Source organism: Rattus norvegicus, chromosome 4 (genome assembly GCF_036323735.1).
Source record: "Rattus norvegicus strain BN/NHsdMcwi chromosome 4, GRCr8, whole genome shotgun sequence".
Lineage (NCBI taxonomy): Eukaryota > Metazoa > Chordata > Mammalia > Rodentia > Muridae > Rattus > Rattus norvegicus.
Genome location: NC_086022.1, coordinates 30196312 through 30215799, shown reverse-complemented (window position 1 = coordinate 30215799; position 19488 = coordinate 30196312). Strand labels below are relative to the sequence as shown.

Below are 19488 nucleotides of genomic sequence, written 5' to 3'. Positions count from 1 at the left end.
GCAGACAGCCAAGCTCTACTATGTATTCTAGCTGCTGAGGCTGCTGGGAGAAACTCCCAACAGAGGAAGTGACAGATGAGCCTATGTTGCTTCTTTGAAGCCCTCCCTGGAACAAGCTATTCTTTTTACACTTATAAGACTTTATTTGCTTTCTACAATAACGTGGATCCTCAAATTTGCAAGCTCCTGCTACATTGGTTGTTGTGAAGGCCTCTTGTGCACAGTGCCCTATCTCAACATACAGAGGCAATGGTAGCAAATGTATCGAAACGAATTTGCCCTTAGCACAGGTACCACTGTGGCTGTGCTTTACAGACAACAGCGGGAGCAGCCAGGGGCTGAGAAGCAGTGGTTCATGTGAGTTGTTCTGACAGGGAACACACACAGGTTAGGAAACAGCTTGAAGTTTGGAAATGTAGCTTTGTGGAGGAATTAAAAACAGGAAGCCCAGTGGCTATAGAAGACAAAGGGGAGGAATCTGGGAGGGATAGAGGAGGTTGAGGGGAAAGGGGGGGGGCAGGAGAGAAGTACAGAGGGTCAGAAAATTGAATAGAAACATGTAGCAGTGGGAGGATGGGCAACTAGGGGTAGCCACTAGAAAGTCTAAGACACCAGGGAGCAAGAGACTCCCAGGACCCAGTGGCGATGACTTTAGCCAAAATACACAACAAAGGGGAGATACAATCAGTAGAGACCACTTCCAGTAAATAGGCATGGTCCCCAGTTGATGGGGCCACACACACATCTCAAAAATTTTAACCGAGAAATGTTCCTTTCCAAAGGAAAGATATGAGCAAACAATGGAACAGCGACTGAAAGAAAGGCCATCCAGAGAGCATCCCACCTAGGGGATCCATCCCATCTGCAGACACCAAGTCCCCACACTATTGCTGAGGCCAAGAAGTGCTTGCCGACAGGAGCCTGGTGTGGCTGTTCCCTGGGAGGCTCTACCAGCATCTGACCAATACAGATGGAGATGCTCACAGCCAACTATCAGACTGAGCCCGGGGAACCAGTGGAAGGGCTAGGGGGAAGGACTGAGGGAGCTGAAGGAGATTGCAACCCCATAGGAAGAACAACAGTATCAATTAACTGGACCTCCCAGAGCTCCCAGGGACTAAACCACCAACAAGAGTATATACATGGAGGGAGCCATGGCTCCAGCTACATGTGTAGCAGAGGATGGCCTCATCTGACATCGATGGGAGGTCAGGCCCTTGGTTCTGTGGAGTCTTTGTGCATCAGTGTAGGGGGATGTTAGAGTAGTGAGGTGGGAGTAGGTGGGCGGGCAGAGGAGCACCCTCATAGAGGTTAAGGGGAGTGGGGAGAGAGAGGATGAGATAGGAGGGTTGTGTGTGTGTGTGTGGGGGGGGTTAACCAAGAAGGATATTATTTGAAATGTAAACAAATAAAACGATAAATAAAAAAAAGAGAAAAGGAAGTAGAGCCAGCTGCCAGTGGCATGTAGGAGTCTGCACAGAGGAAGCCAGGAGGAGTCCTCTTAAATGGATATAGCCTTGCAAATACTTTCAAATCACCAAAGTACACCCTCTGTGCGCTGACAACAGTATTTGCCGGGACCCTCACTGATAACTTGTCAAGTTGTGTGGGTATGTTTGGGGTTGTGACAGATCCAATGGGGCAACACAAGAGAAGAGATATATCTCCAAGTTGTCACCATCCGAATGTGGGGTCCCAGCACTGTCCTGGACCATTCAGGTGCAGGTACCCTATAGGTGGTATTCACAGATATACACTAGTTCAGTTGCCTCTCCTAGGATGTCTGCAGAGTCTTACACAACGTCTTACAGAATATCAGGGGAGGGTCACCTATTCACCTCTTCCAGGGAACATGTGGGGAACCTGAGCATGGGGCAGCAGGATGCCCTGTAGCTCACAGCTTTGGCTCATAGGACCCCTTTGCTTCTACCAGGTTTGACACGCCAAAGAAAGAAAGGGAGTGACTTCTAAGATTTCTGGAACCCTCCAGAAGCACCACTTGGCCCCACTTATTGTGCATCTGGTCTCTTGCTTCATTCACTCTTTCAGAAGGGCTTTGCTGAGTCTTAAGCTACCTTTTATTTATTTATTTTTTTTTGAACGCAGCACACGGTTTTATTGGACGCACATGACTATGTACCAAGATGATATATGCAGATTCGGCTATACTTTATTCCATATCATGTTACAGAAAACAACAATGGCAGCTGACAAACCATTACATCCTTCGTAGTACAGACAAATTACAATTGGCAACACGTATGCAACATGTAGTATTCCATTCTCCTGGCTATGTGCTGTGCTGAAGCACGATGAGTCTCTGCGGTTCTAACCCCATTAAAAGGTACACATCTCAGCGCATTGTATAAACCCGTGGGGGAGGAGGGGAGGAAGAAAAAGAAACAAGAAAAAACCGAAAGCCCACTTACAAAACAAAGATTTTTTTTTCCCTTTTAAATGTGCCTCTAATTTATGCTGCTGTGAAAGGGGGCAGTGAGACTAGGAACTTGCTTACTTCATTTGAGATTTAAGAGTTTTCAGTCTGGTATACGAGGAAACCGTATGGTAGCCTTCAGTTTCCTCTGTCTATAAGCCAGCAACGGAGAAGGAAGTTATGCACAATTATGCAGCATATTTCTATGTAGAGGGGCAGGCAATGGTCTACCCCAGTATGTACAGCCTAAACATCTTCTTACAGAACAAAAGATTACAAACCCAGCGATATTCACAGATGAGTGTCTGCTACGGATGCATACATAGAGTACTGATTACGGTGGGTGTCACACACACTGAGGAGAGGGTACCAAGAGGCCCTGGTTTCCCACAGTCCCACTGACTCCCTTGGAAACCTTTAGTCACTCGAGAGCTAGAAACAGGTGTTCATCCTTGCATGGTGGGCAGATAGCTGCCCCTGCCTCATACTTCTAATTTTACAGCAAACACATTTTCCTGTCCTATGTAGTGTTGTATTTCTTAATTAATTAAACGGTTCCCCTTAAGAAGATGGAAACTAAGTCCCATGCTTCCTTTCCAAATACTGTGTGCAGTGAGGTTGCTTTGATACAATTGCTGTGCCAAGGTATTGGTGCTATTCTTAGCAGCTGTCCAAACTCAAGCTTCATAGAAAAATAATCTCACCAAACATTCCAGTGCTCTCTCAACGGTACAAGGACGTGGTAACGAACAAAGTCTGCACTGATTTTCATGACGCCCTTAGAGAGGCAAGGAGAGTAAAGCCAGGGAAGGGGGCTGTGACCATGTTGGGTGGAGGGGGAGGGTCAGACACTTTGGATTTCCTTCCTTGATGACAAGGACAGGAAACTGAAACCCTTTAAACCTGAGAGGCGTGCCTGTCGAAAGGCAGACCCCACACCGAGCAGTGTTATGTCTTACTTCCCAGGAGAAGCTGTCTAGACAAGGGCCTGGACCTCTAGCTGCCTTTATGTTCTTATTGAAACCTTTCGACATTAGTATGGAGCTCCTGACTTACACTTAGTGAAATCCAAACACAACCTCTTCCCTGCCCCCAGATGAATGGACGATTCAAATCACAGGGGAGGCTGTTCTTAATTACACATAAAGTTTTCTCCCCACTTAAAGAACTCCCAATTTAACTATACTTTAAATCAAAATCCCTGCAAAGACTTCCCGTGGAAGGAATGTACAAAAGAGGAACGAGAAAGGATTCCCAGGTAGTGAAGAGTAAACACTGTCACCTTGGGTGTCCTTTGCTTTCTTTCAAACCATTCTGAAAGGAGTTCCTTGTTTAGCGTTTGTGACATCACACTGAGTGACCCCTCTGATAGGCTGGGGGATCAGTTACACCTCTTACTCAGACCCGATGCCTTTGAAAGTTTAATCTACTTCCTGGAACCTCGATCTACTTCCCAGGATGCACTGGATTTGACTACAAGGAAGCTTCTTCCCCATTGGAGAATCAGAAAACCCTTGTGAAACTGCATTGTGATTTTTAGTCCTGATCCTAAAATTGTGTGCAACGTTTCCAGCTTGTAGCTTCTCCTCTTTCTTGGGAAGAATAAAACACAGACCACTGTACACAGATGCATTGCATTTCCATGGGGATTTGTGTCAGGAGGAGCAAAGGGCATACTTCACATGAAGCTGCCTACCTGCTCCTTGGGCCCGCTTTCCTGGGATTCAGCAGTGAGGCTGCCTGTGGTAGTAGCGGGCACTGGGCAGCTGCCTCAGACCAATGGTCAATGTATGCTAGGGCATCCCTCTCTCCCAGTGGCACAGACTTGCCCTAAACGTGCAAGGTCCCAGAGGTCCTTAAAACAAGGGCCTTGCTTTGCCATTTTTATTCTTTAAGCAAAACTCCTGCATTGCTTATAAGATCTGCCTTTGAACAGTTGCTACTGAAGACTCGTTTAAAGTCCATATCCGGTGATGCCTTCTGGATAGCTTGGAATGTTTCTGAACAATCAAAGGTCCTTCGCCATAAGCAAGCAAATTTTTAACTCTGGATAATTTTTAAATTTGATTTTTAAGCTTTAATCAGCCAAGACTGCTTTCGGGACCTATCCTGACAGACTCTTTTTTTTCTTTGCACCCAAGTTTTAAGAATGCTATTCCTTACTATTTTCTCCAGTTAAAAAAATACAGAGTATAACAGTTTAATAATACAGAGTTGATGGAAAAAAGGAAGATGTTGACAAGACCCAGAACACATGTAAAAAGTTGCCTTGCTTTCTACAGGCTTAAAAAAATAATAATTATCAACCTTCATTCACCCTGTCTTTGTTTTCGGTACTTGTCTCTCTACCTAAGACCTGCTCAGAAACAGTCATGCTATTGAAATGTTAAGTGGATTTTGGTCTCCTATGTGCTCATTTCCAAGGATAAAAGAAAAGAAAAAAAAAAACCTCACGTTTCCAAACGTCCTCCAAGGCAAGCGACAGGTAGGGCCCTGCTGCCTGGGAACATGCTGTCTAGTCCGTCAGAAAACATGGGGTTTGTTTTAGCAGAAAGAATGTCCTTCCTGGTGGTTGCAGAATGCACTCCGCTCTCGGGGAAAACACACGCACTGTTTCCTGCCACCGTGTGGCTTTCAAGTGCAGACACGATGGAGGAAATGTGGACAGCAAATGTGCTGTCTTCATGTATTTAAGACGAGGCTGCTGAAAGCAGGAAAACCCTTCACAAGAGACACTGTGTGGCAGGGGGAAATCAAACGGAATCAGACACAAAAGACCGAAAGGGATACATGCCACGTATCAGTAAGCGAAGCTTAATCTTCACGTACGTTCTTGGAAATCACAAGGTATCCAAATGCGTGCAAGGTTTTAAATGAACTGCAGAGGAAACGGGGTCTTCCAGCTTCAGTTTTCCTGTCAGTGAAATCCACTGCAGGGAGCAGAAGAGAACCGATCCAGGGATCCCTTGCACGGGTGACCACTTTATTAGTGGTATTTATTTATTTATTTATGTATTTATTTATTTATTTATTTTTCTTCTTCCTCTTTTTCTTCCCAGAATGATGACGACTTAATCCTGGAAGGAGGAAAAGAGAATTCTGTTACATTAAGGAAAAAGAAAAAACAAAACCTTCCATCGTTCATTTTCTTAAAGACTACTTGAGACACTAAAATCGGTCAGGCCACACTGAGCCCACCGCTGTTCTCCGAAGGACACCAAGCACACACACTTGAGGTGGAACAATCTCCTTTATGGAGACATTTCTTAAATATGATAAACAAATGTCCTGACTATTTTCTTCCCTGGAAACACAGTAATTTCACGAATGTAAATGGGTTGAATTTCTCACATCCAGCTAAATTCCTCTCCTAAACTATTAGAGGCAATGCTGGCCCTAATTAAGTGTCTGGAACACCGTACAAACCATAAGAAGGACAGATCATCATGTTTGTTCTTATGCACATGAATGAGAAAAATGGATCCCACCTCTGCTTTAAAGACCCCAGCCATACAATTCCCTGGTTGCCTATTGTCAGTTATATTAGATTTATCAGCATGAAATCTGGCCGGTGTGAGCTGGACGGGCATTCCCTTCCCAACATTCTCCACAAGCCTTCATGGTTCCAAAGACATCAGCTTGATAAGGAGAACCCATTGCAGGCAAGAGGTTCAGTGAGAATGAAGGAATCTTCATACTGTTTTTAAGCTCTTAGTTCATCTTTGTTGAACCTCTGGGTAGGAAAGAGAATGCCTGGTTTGGAACAGTGTGGAACTCCCAAGCTCAGGTCCCACACAGTTCAAGGAGTAGACCATCCTTTTCACTCCATACCAGAACCCATTCATCAGGAATAGGACTGTGGGCCTCATCACTGCCCACCTAGGCCTGCCTGCCATCACCTACAACATCTTGTCATCCAGCTGGACACAGATTTGACCCTTTCAAAGACTGCACATGGGCTGCAGCCCAAGGGCATTCAATGCCTGAACCAAGACAGCAAACATCTGACTCTTACTCTTCAGACACATTAGAACAACGACATCCTTACCCTCTCGTCTCTATTTACTCTGATGAATTTTCAGAATTTTAACCTCATCTTCACTTTATGGAGGTGAAAATCGTGTAAAAAAACAGCCAATCATTTCAGAGTGTATAATTTGGGGGTTCTTAGTTCATTCACAATTCTGTACAGCCATCCTCCCTATGTAATTTCAAAATGTATCATCACTTTCAAAGGAGTCTCGGTGCCACTCACAGCAGTCATTCTCATGGTCCCTTGCCCTACGCTATGGCTAACACCAACAATCTTTCTGTCTCTATGTAGTCACCTATCTTGAATAGTTCATCTAAGAGGAAATCATATACAGGAAACTGTATGGTGTGTAACCTGTTGCACTGGGAAGCTCTCGGCTAGCATGACAGTTTTGAGGTTCACCATACTGCAATATACATCAGTACTTCATTTACTGTATAAAATGCCCAGGTAATGTCTCACTATACCTACATGTTATGGTCCCTATCTATCTGCCAGTTAACTTGAGTACTGCCCCACAGCTGCTGTAAATAAAGTCACCGTCAACACAGAGGCGGTGAGGGTTGCTCCAATTCCTGATTTGAATTCTTTTGGTTGTACACCCACAGATGTAATTCTGAGGACAAAAGGGAATTCTACTTTTAAAGTTCTTCCTCGCTTGCAATGAAGAAGTGCTCCAGTTTCACCATACCCTTGCCAACACTTTCTTTCTTTGTTTCTCTAGCTATAGTTATTCTCCTGTGGTGAACTGACTTACTTTTATTGATTTACCTTTCCTTAATAGCTAGTGGCATTGCACACCCTTTTCTGAGCTTGGCTGCCACATGGAAATCTTCTTTCAGGGAGCTCAACATTAAAGTTCTTTCTTCGCCATGTTGTAGGCCATTCTGTCGTGGCTGCTCAGGTGTAGATCTTTATGTATTTTGGACATTAATTTCTCACTATGCAACTCAACAGTAGCATCTAGGATGGATTGCCAGTGACTGCCTCCTTTGGGTTTTCATCGAGTTCAATTCACATACTTTTATTTCCTTGCTTTTACTTTTGGTATCACATTTGAAAATGCATGGTGAAATCCAAGGTTATATGTGGGACAATGAAAGACACCCAGGTACCCGGTTGAGGAGGTTTAAACCCTGGAGACCCTGAAAGGGACGGCAGGTGCTTCGCCTGACTCCCAGGAAACCAGGTTGGACACTGGCCTGCAGCCCTCCATAGATTTGTGACCATCAGTTATGGAAGGGCAACACCCCAAGTAGGGGCAGCATCCAGTGGTGTGGGGTAAGAGTGGTCAAACTTCCCCTCATCCTGCCTCCCAGAGCTGCCTGAGCCATGTAGCGGAGCATACAAGGGACCCCATTAATCCAACAGTTATAAAGATTCCATCCTGTATTTTCTTCTATGATTTCCAGTAGCTCAGCTTTTCATTCACTTTCTGTGCTTTGAGTATGGCATGGGGTAGTGCTCACCTTCCATTCTTGAGGGCTCTCTGCCATCTGACTGGATGGGGCGTAAGCCAATGCTGCCTTCTATCACGTCTCTGGCGAGGTCTTGGTATAGATAGATATACTACACAAACCTGTTGCTACCTCCAAATCCTAATTCATCCACTGTTATTTCAAATGTTTGCTGCTCAGTGTAGCATTCTCTATCCACAGGAATCTACCCTTTACCACTGCCCAGAGACACTATTATTAAGTCTCTTCTAAAAGAAGTCACTATGGTAGCACAGACCTGGAATAACCCCAAAGCCTCACCCTACCTCTTTCTTCCAGAGAAATAAAGAAAGTGGTCTTTCTGCCATCTGCATGGAGGAGAACACATTCTGAGCTATGCTTGAAAATCCTTTCTGAAGTTCCTGAGATGAAGCAGAGACTTGTTCCCACAGTATGTCAAGGATACATTCTATTTCAAGCATCCTTGTCCAGTCCCTTTCTCACTACCAACTACCTCTATTATCCCATGAAGCTTAAGAAGAATGAGATTCCAACTCTTCTAGGGAGGCTACCCTCCTGCTGTTGCTTGCCTACACATGGAACCCTTATGACTCTCGAAATCAATCAGTCTGTGCTTGGTTCTTCTTCACATCACTTTAATCAACAGAGTGGTTGGGCCTGGTGCCCAAGCTGCCTTCCTGAAGCACTTAGTCCTTCTTGCTATATTTCATTTGGGGAAGCAAGTTAATGATTGCATGTGGCATAATTATATTACTGATTAAACCGACAGGTACCCAGAGCATGGCACTGGCATAGCTCAGGCACACAGGAAGTAGTCGATGAAGACAGGAAATGAAAAGGGAAGACCTGAAACCATGGGAGTGGGAGGGAATGACACAGTCATCAAAGCTAAACAGGTCTGTACCAATCAGCTACTTCAGTCATGGCACCCATTACTTGGCTTGGTAAAGAGAAGGCTATTGACAAACCCACCATCAGTCAAGAATGGTGGGTGGGACCTCTTCTTTGGTATGGGAAAACATATTTTTATGACATAATTTTATCTTCATAAAGGAATTATTTAATTTCCAATATACTTGACATCATGTAACAATAAATTATGTTGACACCATACATTGTACTATCCTCTTGAGTTAATTTAAGATGTTTTCTATATCCCGATACTATTTATTTGTCTTTGCCCTGTCCTGATGCTGACTGTAATCTATATGAGAATCACATGTGCCTAACTAAGGTCTAGAAAGATAAGACTAGGACGTGGCCGACTTTGATGGGAAGGGCCAATACACACTAGCGATAATCAGTCAGTAAATGGCGAATGCAGTGCTTATGGAGAGTCCATTACTTGGCTTTGGGTTCTGACATTTTGTGAGAGAATCAAAGGAGAAGAAAACAGGGGAGGAGCCAATGCCAGTATGCCTCCTAGCTCTGTGAGAGGACTCTGAACAGCTCATCTTTACACCATCTACCCTGCCAGACGCTTTTACAGAGCACGGGGTGCCTGTCCTCTCACCTTGGGCATCGTTAACTCCAGGTCTTACAGAAAGCACAGAAACGCAGTTTTAGAAATCGAAGTGCAATCAAGAACTTCATGGGTGGGGATTTAGATTGAAGGGATGAAGATATGCGATGTCAGGCAAGTTAAATCCAATGCAATGGGACTCTTCCTCTCACACCTGATTGTTTACCGTAATACACCACAGACACAACACAAATGAATACAAAGTATAAGCTGAACGCGGGCTGGCCCAGCTCCTCGCTGTCGGTTTGTAAATCCTAAGACAGGTGGGCACCATTTTGTAACTAGTTTTCAGTTTTCGCAATGCTCTTTTTTTTCCCCCTAAAATGAGGGATTTAAAGAAGAAATTGAATTCGATTGATAAAGTCCTTATTCAGAAGTATCTACATAGAGCTCCTCAGCTATAAATATTAATTAATTGGATCGCTGGTACCCATAATGCAACTTTGTTCTGACCCATGTGCCCTATGAACTAGATTTTTTTTTTTTTTTTGGATTCAATTTTCGTAAAACCAACTGTCAGCATCATGTGATGGAGGAGATGAGAAATGAAAATGAGGAGTCCCGCTGCGCAGGTGGGTGACCTGTGGGAGAGAGTCTGCCTGGTAGGATTTTTGCACCAACCATCAGACACAGACCAATTGATTAGATCATCTCGTACCCGCCACCAACTAGGCTCAAGAGACTAATTAGAGAGAGTACTGCCTGCGCGGGCACCCCATTGACACCTAATTTGCTCAGCCAAAGCCTTTGGGGAGAATGTATTATCTCGGCAGCTGCACTTCATGCATTTCTGATTTGAGGCACAAGCCATGAGTGCTTCCTCACTCTTTTGAGCAAGCTGAACGCAGAAGCCCTTAAGTGCTAAATGCAAGCAAACAGACTCAAATTAAAAACAGGCCGGGCTCTTTCTAATTCCCTCTGTGCTCTCTGATAAATCTTTGTGTGTACATTCACACACCACCACACACATGCATGCCGCTTACATGCCGGAGGGAGGGCGGCACCGAGGACCCAGATCAGCGCCTTGCATGTGATCAGATGGCCTGTGTTGCATGCTGGCCTGTTTACCCTCACCAAGGTTTTCTGTTTATTTTTATGGTGGGTTTCCCCCAATCAGTCACCCTGTCTGCTCACTCCCCCTCCTTTAAAGTATTCTTTTCTCTACAGGAGATTTAAAAACACTCCCCTCTAAGCCTCTCTGGAGAAAAGTGATTGTTTTGGTTCAAAATTAAAACAACTGTATGTCTTTCTTCCATCACCTAAGTCATAGAGAGGATATTATCAGGTTGTAGGTGTGGTTGAGGGATGATTGGCTCACTTCTACTGCAGAGACTCTTGGAGAGGTCTTGACTTAACTGAGAAGACACTAACTTTTGAAGAAAGGAGTCCACCTCACGTAGCAAACCCAATATAGGATTTATAAAACAACTAGGTTCTTTTAAAAATGGAATGTCATAAACTGGGTGTGGTGATGCACGCCTTAATCCTAGAACTAGAGAGGCAGAGACAGGCAGATTTCTGAGTTTGAAACCAGCCTGGTCTACAGAGTGAGTTCCAGGAGCACTGGGGCTACACAGAGAAAACCTACCTTAAATTTATATGTGTGTGTGTGTGTGTGTGTGTGTGTGTGTGTGTGTGTGCGCGTATAATTTTATTTGTTTCAGAGTTAGAATAAAATTAATGTTAATTTCCCTCTTGGAGGGAGAGTTCCAAGTAGAGACACATGGCAGCACTTAAAGGTAAATATGTAATTAATTACATGCTTGGAAAATGGAAATAAAACAATCCAAGTGATTTGGAAAAGTTAGGGCAGCTTTGTGCCAACTCTAGAGGGTTCGGCAATGGGTTTCTGTGAAGGACAAAACAGAAACAAAACAGCAAAAGGGCACTTGCCTTGGGCAGTTCCTTTAGTGCACTCACAGGGTTTATGCCTTCCCACTCACTGATGGATGATCAATTTTCCTACATACTCTAGGAAATTACGAAAACTTGGAATTTTCTTTTGTTATGTTCACTGGCTTCCTAACTACTCAATGACTACTTTCCAAGAAACTGCTTCAGCTGCACGTCTTTCAAACCAGTATTTAAAATTGGACATACCTTGATTCCCCATTAGTAGAGTACCGTGGCTATCAGAATGTTCTTCTAAAAGTACTGAGGGAGTGGTTTGAAAATACTCAGAAGTTAGAGCCTTTACTAAAATGTATGACCATTTGCAAAACTTATTCTGGTTTTGTAGAAAATGAAGCTCAGAATATTTCTCCCGACTTTCATGTCTCCAAGACTTCACATAGAAATTGTGTAAGGCCAGCCACCAACTTATCTCTAAGGCCCTGTGTTACTTTTTTTTAAAGCACTAAGAAAAACGAAATAACTTCTTTATCTAATTCATCTTCAAGCATAGCTATTGCACAGACTTAAATGTGCAAATAGTACAGTAATTGCTAAATACCTCAGGGTAAGCACAGATATTTCATATATATATATGTGTGTGTGTGTGTGTGTGTGTGTGTGTATACATGTGTGTGTATACACATATATAGAGATAGATACAAGTAGTGTGTGTATATATATATGTAAACATGTGTATACATAATACATACATTCTCATTTATGTGCATGTACATACCACACAATCTGAACATTTTTAATCAATGCTGTGTCCGATTCAGAGAACCTGCTGACAGTTTAATTTACTGTCCTTTTAACTGAGTGCATATTGTGACTTCACTGGAAGTACAGGTTTTCTTTTAGGACATCTGAACTCAGTGTTTTCCATGTTTCCCTAGCCCTGTACCGACTCATTAGAGGGTAGGAAAGGGAGTGTAAAACGGATACATGTAGAGACTTAGTTAAGCCTAGTTCTGTAACTCACTTCTGGTTTATGATAATCATGCTTCCTCCCTCCAGAAGAGAACACATCTTTGAGACCAGCAAGATACTGGTAATTAAAACGAATACGGGGGGTGGGGGGTGGGGGGCGAGCTCTGTTTTAAGCTTACCAGAAGGCCTGTCATTCAAAACAGCCCCAATCCTTTAAGTTGAAAGCTGTTTGGTAACATCCATATGGACGCACCACTCACTAACTGTAGCAACTCTACACGTTTTGAGCTTTTGTGCCAGACTGGTGATTTTAATTAGAAAAAACTCCGGGCAAAGCTGTAAGTCTGACATCTCAGAAACAAAGCGTTTTTCAGCTGAGGAGAAGGGTTTAACATAACATTTTAATACTCGTCATTAGTAACAGACACTTATTGAAGTCCTCATGAAAGGCCGGGCATTACATGATGCAGGAGCAGTCTTGACTGAAAAAGATGGGGCTGTTTACTAAGTTGAGTTTATGCAAATGTCAAACACTGGTCATAATTTAGACACAAATGGACAAAAGACTGACAGTTTTCAGAGTGCTGCCCACCTTAGGGAGTGCCAGGAGGACCCAGGGAGACTCTTGATGCAGTCCTCTCAGGACCAAGACAGAAATCAGGCATTTTATGTGCAAATTTATAGAAAATTAAATATTACAACAATACGTTAAGTTATAATTACATGTATGTAAAATGTAAAAAAACCCATGAGGTCTAAAATATCTCACTGAAACCATTTCAATAACAAAGCTATTAGGAAAGTCGTCACCAAGCTGGCTTATTCTTGCCCAGAGTTTCTTATTATTTGAAGCTTTTTTATTTGCTCAGCATACCTTTACAAGTGACTGGTTCCCAAGTGAGTGTAAGTTAATTAAACGGGATTCTGATGCCTCAACCCCCCCTTATACATTACAGGCTTATTAAGATATATTTAAATAAATTAAATGGAATTCAGCAGTGTGAGCATTTTCCACAACTTACAATGGTCGCATACACAAATCCCGTAAGGCTGCTTATAATATTTAGCAGACAAGCACAAAGGTTCACCTTCCGTTTTAATTAAAATATCTGAGAGAAGGTTTGACTCCATTTTGGGCAGACCCATTATTTTTTTAAAGTACTCATGCAGCACTATGGCCCAGAATGCTAGATGCTTACGGATTTGAATTTAGTATATAGGGTCACCTACAATTTTGCATCCACTTGACGAACTACTTTATTTAATAAAATTCACAAAGCTAAAAGTAATTTCTGCAGCACGCACAGATGACATAGAGTCACCTGGTAGAGAGTGATGTCAGTGTACCAGGCTCACGGGAAATTTCTAATTCTATGTTCGTGAAGTGCGAAGTAACACAGTCATGTGCAGAGTACATAAATACAGTTGCATTTCAGCCAAAGAGGCGCATGGCGCCGTATACACAACCCTTTCACTGGACTTGACTCCTTTCTGCTTTGCTTTGGCTACGGGCTCGGTCTTGGGCTGAACTGTTAATTGTACATTCGCCTGAACCCTCTGCCACTCTCTCCTTACCAGTGTTGGCGCTGAATCTTTATTTCAGGAGTCTTTTACTTGTAAACTGGGTTATTCTTTTGCACTTGCTGTGAGTGAACATTGTGTTGTCAAGTTAAGTCAATTTACAATGGTAAATTGAGAATAGGCCCCTAAACTTTTACTGTAGAATCTTCTTCAACAGTTGGAAACATGAACAGCCCATGATGCTGTCTATGCCCGTTCTCCAGAACACCCTCAGACACTGTCACAAAAACACTTCATAGCAATTCTTTTTTTCCTAACCAGGAAGTGTCAGCAGAGAGGAAGGCTGGTCCCCCACTCTCGGATGTGGCTATTGCACAGTCAGCTGAGCTACCCATGACTGCGTCATGAAACGACTTGACAGTGGTAGCAGTGAACACTTCCTCTATCCAAGACTGATCACCGAACGCTGACACGCAGAAGTTTCAGCCAAGGACTGTGAAGTCCTCCAGCGTGCCCATGCTTCCCACCAAGTCACACGTCTCTGTGTTTAGGTGTTTGATTATCTTCATGTTATCATGCCATTAAATGATACGATGGTATGATAGTCACAATAAACTGTAAAGTACGCGATTTCAGAACAGACCCACACTACTGTGAGAAGCAAACACTAGCATTGTGTGCTCATGTGGCATTTTCTCCCATCCAAAATGTCCTACCATTTATTCTAATAAAAACATCTGAAAATAGGATCATGTCCTATGGAAGAAGAGGCTTCCCTAATTTAAATTTTTTAAGTCCTAATTCCTGTAGTCACCTGCTCCATGACTTGTGGAATACTGCCTGCAGGGAGCCTATCACAGGTTTAAAGGCTCACACCACTGACACCTTTACAGCAACGTGACAGATGGAGAGTCCCAGTTTGCCTAGCTAGAGGGGGATCCTGTGAGGTGAGCTTCTGTTTCAAAGCTGTGTCAGAGAATGAGTTGGGAACCCTGGCGAGAGCAACAGGGTTAACAATACATGGTGGCTTCCAAGGTTATTAGAAGAGAGACCATAAGGCTGGTGCTTTGCTACACAAACATGAGAAGCTGGTGTCTTCAGCTAAAGACACGAGCCACAAATGTGAGAGAGCCAAAGGGGGAACAAGTTCTGGGACAAGAAGACTGGACCCAGGCCAGGTAGCTTTCCTCAACTCCAGATGGAGCTGTGAGTCTTCATTCTTCTCCTTAGAAGAGACCCAGCCTTGATTCTGTCTTTGGAGCCGTCTCTTTTTACTGAGGTTTTAATGAGTCACATTCTGTTCCAGGCTGTTAAGTCGTGCTATTAACCTGCTCCTCATAACAGCTCCACAGATGGACTTTCCATAGACCCATTTACTGGAGTGCCTGTGCCCTGTGCTCCACAGTCAGTTAGGCCACCACCCTTAACTGACAAGAAACACAAGTTAGCACAGGTCATGAACTGGAGAACGAGTCTGCTGAGGGTGGGGCTAGGGGAGAGCCTCAGGAAACACTTACTAAGCATCTCTTTTTTTACGCATCCTTCCTCCCTCGACATTCCAAATGCTGGGACCACCATGCTTCCCATACATGCTTGCAGTATGTAAAGGGGAGGAAAATGCTAGGACTTGCTAATAAGGTAAGGCCCCAATTGTGATTTGAAACTACACACACGCTTGAACTAATATGGGAGAGTAGACGCCCACGTTTCTAGAAATGTTGCAAGATAGTTGTTAGGCAGCCTCCCTGGACATTAGCAATGGGAGTATTTTATGTTACAGGATACAGTCAAACAGGGCCAGGCAGGACTGGGTTACTCTTTGAGGACCGCCCAACAGAGCTGTATGGTACTTTATGAGCTCTAGAGTTTCACCAGGGCAGCTACTCCCAAGTCAAAATGGGATGTATAAGCGTTATTCTAGAACTTCTGACAAAATGAAGAAGAATTTTGAGTGAGAAGGCAAGTCCAGGGGATGCAGGGAAGGTGTAGTAGAAAAAGTGCTTGCTGTATAGATACTGGCCTGGATTGGATCTCAGTGAGTAGCTGCAACTGGCAAGCTCTGGGTTCAGTGTGAGGCCCTGCCTTAGTTACAGTGGAGCGGAGAGCAATGAATGAAAACAACTGCATGTGCATCCACACATGTGAACATGTACACACACACGTGTATATATGTGAACATGCATACACACATGGGGATGCCACACATACACCCATTAAGAAAATAACAAGGAAAGGAGGAAAAGGAACTCCAAACACAACATGTAGACAAGGGGAAATGGTTCATTTTGCCCAGTCAGTGACCTGGAAACAGCAAGTGGCTGATGTTGGAGGAAAGTGTTCGCATGTCAGCTTGTGGATGCAGATGGAGGCCAGGAATCCAAGAGGCTGACCAGCTTGGCAGAGTAGAAACTCTTAAATGAGTTGAGACGTTATGCTATGTGTAGTTAAGCAGTGCTTTGAGCAGGGGCATCTCATGTCCCAGCTCAGGGAAAGACATGTGCACCTCATACTTCTGAATGATTGAGATCTTGCCCAAATGGTCAGAGGCAGTCAATGTCCTCCTTAAGATATCACGAAATTGGAGAGCTCAGCTGCTTCTTCCAATGAATGACTACTACAGTTGCTAAGTACAGGGTTTTATAATATTAAATGCTGAAATGTTTTATTTTACCCATGAGGAATAGTCATTGTGAGGGATGAATGAAGACATAAGAATTAAGCTTCCTCCGAAGGACCATAATTTTTAAAACATAGCCCTTGGGGACAATTTGGAGAATTTCATACCCTGGGAAAGACGCATTAGGTGCTTGGTAAATAGCTTGTTCATTCCTGTCTTTACATAAAGTTAAAAGGAAGAAATGTAAGAATAGCACAGTCTTTATTGCTCTGCTGTCCGTTATAATTCAGACACGATCAGCTGTCTTTGATTAACACACAACCTCAGACGGACTTTCTAATTGCAGCATTTGGCGTTCTGAAATGCCACCAAACCCTTGAAAGAGCAACTGTACTAAATTAGAAAACATTGTCACATTGTCACTCATCTAGGCTCACTGTGGCTGCGCGTCTTCCACGAGAAGTTGCGGCTCATTAAAACTGTGGAGCCTGCGATGTCAGATGACTAAGACTTTCACGTTAACGCAGTTGGTTTCCTCCTGGTGTAAGGCCAACAGCTCAGTGGTTAGTGCCAGCGCCAAGAACAGCGGTCGCAGGCCTGGGGTCATTGTCTCCCTTCCACCAGCACAGAGCTGGAGAACGCGGTGAGAGGAGACAGTGCGTTCCAGGCTGGCGGGATTAAGGGACCCTTCCTGCTTTTACACTGTCCACTGCAGTAGACTGAAACAAAAGAGCCCGTATTCAGTGAATGGAGCTTCTGTGGCAGAAGCCATGCGGTGCCCCTCCCTCGCCTTGCCCCGAGTCAGCGCCCCACACAATGCAGCAGGGCAAGAATGTGACATTTTCTCTTTTACACCTGTGAGTGGGGAGCACATCCCAGAAAGATCTTATTTCCTCTTCACACAGATGCTAAAGAACAAAGCCGAGTCTTGTCTGGGCTCTGCTGTTTGTTTTCCAGTCTGCTGGCATTAAAACTGCACCCTAAGCACCTATCACGTCTCATGACTTCCTGCTAAGTCCCTTTCAAAAGCTCTGGCTGTTCAATACTGGGTGTCATTTGGAATTAAAGAAAAAGAACCTACTTGCTTGGTTGTTTCATGTTATCGCAGGGGGGATGGATCATCCCAGTTCCATTTGGAAATTATGATGAAATGGACAGCATATCGTATAAGGTCTATCGACTGGAAAGAGGATGCATCCAGTGAACTCCAGTGAGCCACGTTGGTTTCGTTCCTTTGGCAAATACTGGAGTCAGGTGCCGTGCATGAACTGTCACAGGGATGAACCTGGGCCTGAATTGCCTGCCGGCTCATAAATACTCTTTCATTTTTGAATTGCTAACCTCCCACAATTCAGCAGTACAGTCAATAGAATTCTCATAATTGATTTTTGAGTACCTTTGTCCAAACAGGATATAAAACTTGTGCATTTTGATTAATGTAATAAAACTAAATTGGTCTCGATCAGTACTTTCTTATCAAGAGCAATTCTAATAAGGTTGGTTTTTAGACTCTGCTGCATGTTGGGTAAAGTGTAAAGGAGGAGATGGTGGCTATTCCCTAGACCTTCCATTAGAGATGGCGACCGAAGTGAGATAAGGCATTAGTATTGTGTGTGTGTGTGGGGGGGGGGGCGGTGGCGTTTCTCTGATCAATCAAATAAAGAAACAGATGCTTCAGAAACAACAGAAAGCATGCCTTTATATCAGAAGAACCTTCAGTGAAATTGTACAAATACTGACCCCGACAAAAGAGACAACAGTGGGTACTACCTGGAGGGCTATTATGCTAAGGGCATACCCATACCATAATAATCTCCTGACAATAAATCATTTGCTACTCATATCTAAGCCTATACGGATTAACCTCTAGTTATGAATTGCTTCCAAATTGAATGAATAAATATCCAAATGGTGAAGCCAGATTTTTGAATATCACCCCTCTTTGTATTCTCAAGAAAATGCCAGTGGGTGAGACGCTGATCAGTATACCTGCTAGCGATGAGTGCGGGACTCTGAGACCAAGCAGTCCTTCCCTTTCTCAGGAAAAGACAAATGGGAGGCCCGGATGAACACAGGACAAGTCTCTCCAGAAAGCAGCGTGTTTAGCTACACATGCAGAGTGTTTCATACAATTTCCAGTTGGCGCGTGGACTTCCTGCCTTCTGCCACTAGACCCTCAGACTGCGGAACAAGGATCTCAGTCAAGATGGCAGTGTGCTGGAGCAGCCCAACTCCTGCTAGGCATAAGTCTACCACAGTGCCAGAGAAATGCCACCCGTTATCAGGACATGAAGGAACAAAGAAGCAGTCTGGGGACACCTCCATTTAGTTATATATGGGAGTGAGAGCAATGGGGGGGGGAGGGAGGGAGCGGCAGTGGGAGGGAGGGGAGGGTAAAATTTTAAAATCCCACCCTGAATGGCATATTTCCTTCTAGGGAGCTTCTGAATCATAGAATATCTTATCTAATGAAGGCGACAGGGGAACTATAGGGGCTGTATGGGTTCCTGTTCAGACCATCCCAAGGTACTTAGGAGGTAAGTGGAAAACATCTTTTCCCAAGGAAAAAACCTCTCACTTTTCTTCTTTATTAGCATTGGTGTCAGTGATGAAAGATAAGCTGAAATTAGTTCTAAAGCAGCCATTCTTACTAAATCTCATTAATCCCTTTACTTAGCAGGCTATATATTTTAGTTTCCCTTCTCTGTTTTTGTTTGTTTCTGGTAGGATCAACATTAGCCAAGAGCTTTTAGTTGTTCTGAATTTGGCCATCCACCTTCCTCACAGAGAGGACTGCAGACATAACTAATCTGAGTACCTGGGGGGAATGTGATGTGTCTCCAGGTCTCATGTCATGGCATCCTTTCAGGGTAGGTATACAAGTTGAATGGTGTTCCCATTCGCCCTCTGGACCAGCTCTGTTTCCATTAATACCAACGAGGGCTTCTTCTGGTCTTTACAGGTTCAAGTCTGATCCCGCCCATCTCAGCTGGTTTCTGTGGTCGCCCTTCAGTTCTGTCATGCCAGAGCTGTGGCATATCAGCATGTGGTGGGGAAGCCTCCTTACCTTCACTTCCTAGA

The 19488-nt window shown here is 43.9% G+C and overlaps 1 protein-coding gene across 4 annotated transcripts in view; it reads right to left on the bottom strand.

The window, feature by feature from the left end:
* Positions 1-2148: 2148 nt before the first annotated feature.
* Cdk14 (cyclin-dependent kinase 14) overlaps positions 2149-19488 on the bottom strand; it is a 594415-nt gene continuing 577075 nt past the window's right edge. For 2 of the 4 annotated variants that reach the window (NM_001395582.1, NM_001395584.1), the window contains one exon: positions 2149-5511. The gene's annotated coding sequence lies outside the window, so the exon portion shown is untranslated. The remainder of the gene's footprint in view (positions 5512-19488) is intronic. The other 2 variants (XM_039107757.2, XM_063286231.1) reach the window with 1 other exon arrangement.